The sequence below is a fragment of the Trichechus manatus genome, unplaced genomic scaffold (assembly GCF_000243295.1).
Source record: "Trichechus manatus latirostris isolate Lorelei unplaced genomic scaffold, TriManLat1.0 scaffold00015, whole genome shotgun sequence".
Classification (NCBI taxonomy): Eukaryota; Metazoa; Chordata; class Mammalia; order Sirenia; family Trichechidae; genus Trichechus; species Trichechus manatus.
The window spans coordinates 8,992,094-8,998,879 of NW_004443951.1; the positions used below are offsets into that span (position 1 = coordinate 8,992,094).

At 43.1% G+C, this 6,786-nt stretch overlaps 1 pseudogene; it reads right to left on the reverse strand.

Annotated features, from left to right (window-relative positions):
* Positions 1-2,360: 2,360 nt before the first annotated feature.
* LOC101345434 (vasculin-like protein 1 pseudogene) lies at positions 2,361-3,757 on the reverse strand (annotated as a pseudogene).
* Positions 3,758-6,786: the final 3,029 nt, after the last annotated feature.

Sequence of the window (6,786 nt, forward strand, 5' to 3'; positions counted from 1 at the left end):
TGCAGCAGTACATCGGCAGAAAACTGCCAGAAATTCAAGCCGGATTCAGAAGAGGATGTGGAACGAGGGATATCATTGCTGATGTCAGATGGATCCTAGGTGAAAGCAGAAAATACCAGAAAGATGTTTACCTGTGTTTTATTGACTGTGTGAAGGTATTAGACTGTGTGGATCACAACAAATTATGGATAACATTGAGAAGAATGTGTATTCCATAACACTTAACTGTGCTCCTGATGAACCTGTACATAGACCAAGAGGCAGTCGTTCAAACAGAACAAGGGGATAATGGTTGGTGTAAAACAAGGAAAGGTGTGCATCGGGGTGGTAGCCTTTCACCATACTTATTCAATCGGTATGCTGAGCAAATAATCCAAGAAGCTGGACTACATGAAGAAGAATGGGGCATCAGGATTGGAGGAAGACTCATTAACATCGTGCATTATGCAGATGACACAACCTTACTTGCTGAAAGTGAAGAGGACTTGAAGCACTTACGGATGAAGATCAGTTACAGTCTTCAATACGGATTACAACTTGTCACGGGTTGAATTATGTCCCCCCAAAAATGTGTGTATCAATTTGGCCGGGCCCATGAATCCTGGTATTCTGTGGTTTTCCTATAAATTGTAAATCCTGCCTCTATGATGTTAATGAGGGAGGATGGGCAGCAGTTGTGTTAGTAAGGTAGGACTCAGTCTACAAGATCGGACTGTATCCTGAGGCAATATCTTGAGATATAAAAGACGGAAGTGAGCAGTGAGACAGGGGGACCTCATACCATCAAGAAAGCAGTGCGAGGAGCAGAGCGCGTCCTTTGGACAGGGGTCCCTGCGCCGAGAAGCTCCTAGTCTGGGGGAACACTGATGAGAAGGCCAACAGAGAGAGAAAGACTTCCCCTGGAGCTGACACCCTGAATTTGAACTTTTAGCCTACTTTGACTGTGAGGAAATAAACTTCTCTTCGTTAAAACTATCCACTTGTGGTATTTCTGTTATGGCAGCACTAGATGACTAAGACACAGCTCAACATAAAGAAAACAAAAACTCGCACATTAGCAACATCATGATAAACGGAGAAAAGATTGAAGTTGTCAAGGATTTCATTTTTCTTGGATCCACAGTTAACACTCATGAAAGCAGCGGTCAAAAAATCAAAGGACACATTGCATTGGGCAAATAGCTGCTGTAAGAGGTCTCTTTAAAGTGTTAAAAAGCAAAGATGTGATTTTAAGAACTAAGGTGTGCCTGACCCAAGTCATGGTGTTTTCAATCGCCTCATATGCATGGGAAAGCTGGACAATGAATAAGGAAGACTGAAGAAGAATTGACGCCTTTGAATAATGGTATTGGCAAAGAATATTGAATATACCATGGACTGCGAGAAGAATGAACAAATCTGTCTTGGAAGAAGTACTGCCAGAATGCTCCTTAGAAGCAAGGATGGCGATACTTCGTCTCACATACTTCGGACATGTTATCAGGAGGGACCAGTTCCTGGAGAAGGAATTCGTACTTGATAAAGTATAGGGTCAGTGAAAAAGAGGAAGGTCCTCAAAGAGATCGATTGACACAGTGGCTGCAACAACGGGCTCAACCATAATACTGATTATGAGGATGGTGCCAGACCTGGCAGTGTTTCCTTCTGTTGTACACAGGTTCGCTGTAAGCTGGAACTGACTTGATGGCACCTAACAACAACAACAATGTCTTTGGTGTCTGAATGATTTCAGATGCTTTGGTAGGATTTTTGAATTCCATTTATTCACATGAAGTCTTTCTTCTGCTGGGCATTCTGGAGACTGAGTACCGTTTGTCAAATACTGCAAGCCAAGGAGAAGGACCTTTACTAGTATGCTGCCTCCTCCAGTAGAGCCACATTTGCTTGGTTAAGGACTAAAGTTACCCTCGCTGCCAAAAACAAAACAAAATATCCAAATTATCAGCATTAATTGAATACAATTATAACTCCAATGGTCACTTGGTCATTGACAATGGTTGCCTGAGCACAGGGGTGAGTGCTCTGAGGACTGGAAATAGAAGCTGCTGATGCAGACCACTGTCTCCTCTCTGCACTGCCAGCGTTCACCTGTGCATCACCCCATACGTACAGTGTGTGTATATACAAATATATTTTAAAATCTTTCCTACCACACAAACCTCTCTATTAAGCACAAAACAGGGAACAACAACAGAAGCTAAAAAAGCCAGTTGCTCACTCTTTGGGATATGATTGTTTCCTTTGTGCACAAAGTATTCAACAAGAACGTAAGAAAAGGAAAAGAACGATTTATTATGTACACTCCCTAAACACTTGAGCCGAGTTCATGGGGTGACGTTTAACCATGGGCGTTGATATTCCTACTTCCAGTCCTCGTCATCTGATGTTTCAGTGCCACTGCTGTCGGCGTCTGAGTCCTCAAACTCTGCTTCTGGAGTGCTCTTCCAAGGAGAGAACATGCTGGAACTGCGGCCCTGTAAGAAGCCCTTCTTCCCAAAGCCGTTTCTTCTTAGCTGCTCTCTCTTCATGTGGAACTCTTTGATCTCATCCTCTGTGAGGGAGAGGCAATCCTCATCATTTCTGGGATACTCCTGCCATCCCATTGCTTTCAATAACCTGTGCTCAGCTTCCAGAGTGTGCGAGAGGACCTTCCCTTCCGGCACTACCGGGAGAGCGAGGATGTTCTGAAGACAGCTTTCCTCTCCATTCTCCTTTGGTTCAGGTGTACTGTTTTTCTCCAAATCCTCCAGCTTGTCCCTGCCTCCATTCTCTGAGAAGTCTCTATTCTGGTTATTCTTCAGAGTCTTAATGGACGAACTCCTCCTGTCTGTACTTCGGCGGGTCAGCTTGGTCAGATGCAAGGCACTGGTCTCCATTCGTGGGGTGGTGGCCAAGGGCCTCTCTTTGGGACAGCTGAGAACTGTGCCACCAGCCAGCGCCACTGGTTTAGAAACAGAGATTGGACTTGTCAATGCAGACTTGCGGCTAGAGGAAGGGGATCCTGAATTGTGTGCCATTCTGTTAGCTTTCCATGCACTGGGTTTGGAAGGAGGTGGTGCAGGCTGAGGAACTAGGTTCCTATAGGCACTTGGGAGCGTGGTTGATGATTTGTTTCTGTTTGCACGGCGAGATCCTGGAGAAGTGAATGCAGCAGAGAAGGCATCTGCAGGATCTTCTTTGGAAACTTTTTTGATGATCAGCATCTTGGAGGGTTGCTTGGCACTAGGTGGGTTTTTCCACACTCCAGAGGGGACTCAGTAGGTCTGCATGGCTGATGCTGTTTGCCAGCATCTGGATTCAAAGAAGGAAAGTCTTTCTGTCCAAATTGCAGCTTTTCCACCTCATCTTCTTCCTTTTCTTTCTTCCTGCTTGTAGGTGGTTTTTCTTGAGCAGCAGAGCCTTTCGGGGTGTAGAGGCTGCTGTTCCAGTAGTGATGGTTCCCTGCACCACCCCTTCTATGCTGGCTCATGCCATCATGACCCCAGGAAGAGCCATGCCAACCAGATGGGCTCCCTGTGATTCCAGCATATGCTGCTCCCTTAGCGAGGCCAGAGGTCAAGGAACAGTGGAGTAGCAGGGAGGGCTGGTGCCGGGAATTTCCATTGTTAAAGCTGTTATATCGATGACGACTTACTCCATATCTACCTTCCCTTCGGGTTAGGTGCTGTCCATGTTTTTCAAAGGTAGCTGCAGGTGACTTAGCTGACTGTGGTCTTGAGATATTTAGCTAACGAGGAACAAAGTCACGCTGTGCCATAACGTCCAGTCTCTTTTTAGCAAGGCGAGTGTCTTCTGCTGGGTTCTTTAGAGAAGCAAAACCAGTGAAGTTATTTATGTATATAAAGAGATTTATCTCAAGGAAATGGCTCACCAAGCTGTGGAGGCTGGAAAGTTCCAAAATCCGTGGTCAGACGTCAGGCTGGAGGCTTCTCCTGACTCATGAGGTTGCAGAGGCTGACTCCAAAATCGGCAGGTCAGATGGCAGACTGTTGGCTCATGTTCCCAGAACCAGAGGTTAGATGATGACTTGCTGAATGCAGGATCCAGAGCAGGGAGCAATGGAGAGAAAGAGAATGAGCCTTGCTGGAACATCCGTTTATATACTGGAGGCAGGCCACACCCCCAAGGAAACTCCCTTTTTAACTGATTGGATGCTCATAGCAGATCTCATCATGGGGGTGATCACATTACATCAGATCTCATCATTTAGCTGATCACATTATATCAGTTCTCCTTGTGGAGGTGATTACATTAGGCTTGTGGGTTCTTTTCTTTTCTTGCTTTTTTTTTTTTCTTTAAATTGTATTTTGGATAAAGATTTACAGAACAAACTAGCTACTTATTAAACAATTAGTGCACATATTGTTTTGGGACGTTGGTTGCCAACCCCACAACATGTCAACACTGTCCCCTTCTTGACTTGGGTTCCCTGTTACCAGCTTTCCTGTCCCCTCCTGCCTTCTCGTCCTTGCCGCTGGGCTGGTGTGCCCATTAAGTCTAGTTTTGTTTTAGAGGCCTGTTTAATCTTTGGCTGAAGTGTGAACCTCAGAAGTGACTTCATTACTGAGATAAAAGGGTGTCTGGGGGCCATACTCTCGGGATTTCTCCAGTCTCTGTCAGACGAGTAAGTCTGGTCTTTTTTTTTTTTTTTTTTTGTGAGTTAGAATTTTGTTCTACTTTTTTCTCCAGCTCTGTCCGGGACCCGCTGTTGTGATCCCTGTCAGAGCAGTCAGTGGTGGTAGCCGGGCACCATCCAGTTGCGCTAGAGTCACTCTGGTGGAGGCTGTAGTACTTGTGGTCCATTAGTCCTTTGGACTAATCTTTCCCTTGTGTCTTTGGTTTTCTTCATTCTCCCTTGCTCCAGATGGGGTGGGACCAGTGGAGTATCTTAGATGATTGCTTACAAGATTTTAAGACCCCAGACGTTACTTACCAAAGTAGAACATAGAATATTATAATCTATTTTATGTCAATTGAGCTAGATGTTTCCGGAGACCATGGTAGCCACAGCCTTCAGCACTGTAATTGGGTCCTTCAGGGAGTTTGGGTATCTTTACAGAGCTTCCATGACCTTGCCTTGGCCAAGGTGTGCTGGCTTCCCCAGTATTGTGTACTGTCTTACCCTTCACCAAAATTACCACGTATCTATGGTCTATGTAGTGTTTTTCCATCCCCACCTCTCCCCTCCCTTGTAACCATCAAATATTGTTTCTTTTTGTGTATAAACCTTTTCATGAGTTTTTATAGTAGTGGTCTCATACAATATTTGTCCTTTCGTGATTGACTTATTTCACTCAGCATAATGCCCTCCATATTCATCTGTGTCGTGAGATGCTTTGCAGATTCATCATTGTTCTTTATCTTTGCATAGTGCTCCATTGTGTGTACGTACCATAGTTTGTTTATCCATTCATCTGTTGATTGACATCTAGGTTGTTTCCATCTTTTCGCTATTGTGAACAGTGCTGAAATGAATATGGGTGTGCATATGTCTATTCGTGTGATGGCTCTTATTTCTCTAGGATATATTCCTAGGAGTGGGATTGCTGGATCATATGGTATTTCTATTTCTAGCTTTTTAAGGAAGCGCCATATCGTTTTCCATTTTGCATTCCCATCAGCAGTGCATAAGAGTTCCAATCTCCCCACAGCCTCTCCAGCATTTGTTATTTTCTGTTTTTTTGATTCGTGCCGGTAATGTTGGGGTGAGATGGTATCTCATTGTAGTTTTGATTTGCTTTTCTCTAATGGCTAGTGATCACCAGCGTTTCCTCATGTGTGTTAGCTGCCTGAATGTCTTCTTTGGTGAAGTGTCTGTTCATATCCTTTGCCCATTTTTTAATTGGATTGTTTGTCTTTTTGTTATAGAGGTGTTGGATTTTCCTGTAGATTTTAGAGATTAGAACTTTGTCGGATTTGTCAAAGCCACAATTTTTTTCTCAGGCTGTAGTTTCTCTTTTTACTCTTTTGGTGAAATCTTTTGATGAGCATAAGTGTTTAATTTTTAGAAGATCCCAGTTATCTAGCTCATCTTCTGGAATTTGTGTGTTGTTAGTTGTGATTTGTATCCTGTTAATGCCATGTATTAGGAACTCTTGTGTTGATCCTATTTTTTCTTCTATGATCTTTATAGTTTTTGGTATTATATTTAGGTATTTGATCCATTTTGATTCAGTTTTTGTGTATGGTGTGAGGTATGGGTCCTGTTTCATTTTCTTTTGCAGATGGACATCCAATTTTGCCAGCACCATTTGTTAAAAAGACTGTCTTTTCCCCATTTGATGGTCTTTTGGTCCTTGTCAAAGATCAGGTGACCATAAGTGGATGGATTTACAACTGGGTTCTCAATTCTGTTCCATTGGTCAATGTTTCTGTTGTTGTACCAGTACCAGGGTATTTTGACTACCATAGCTGTATAGTAGGTTCTGATGTCAGGTAGTGGGACTCGTCCTACTTTATTCTTCTTCTTCAGTAGTTCTTTACTTACCCAGGGCCTCTTCCTTTTCCATATAAAGTTAATGAATTAAAGAATCTCATTAAAGAGTACTGCTGGTATTCTGATAGAGATTGCCTTGTATTTGTAGATTGCTTTGGGTGGAACTGATATTTTCACAATGTTGAGTCTACCTATCCTTGACCATTGTATGTTTTTCCACTTATGTAGTTCTCTTTTGGTTTCTTGCAGTAGGTTTTTGCAGTTTTCTTTGTATAGGTCTTTTACATCCCTGGTTAGATTTATTCCTAAGTATTTTATTTTTTTAGGGGTTATTATAAACGGTATTGTTT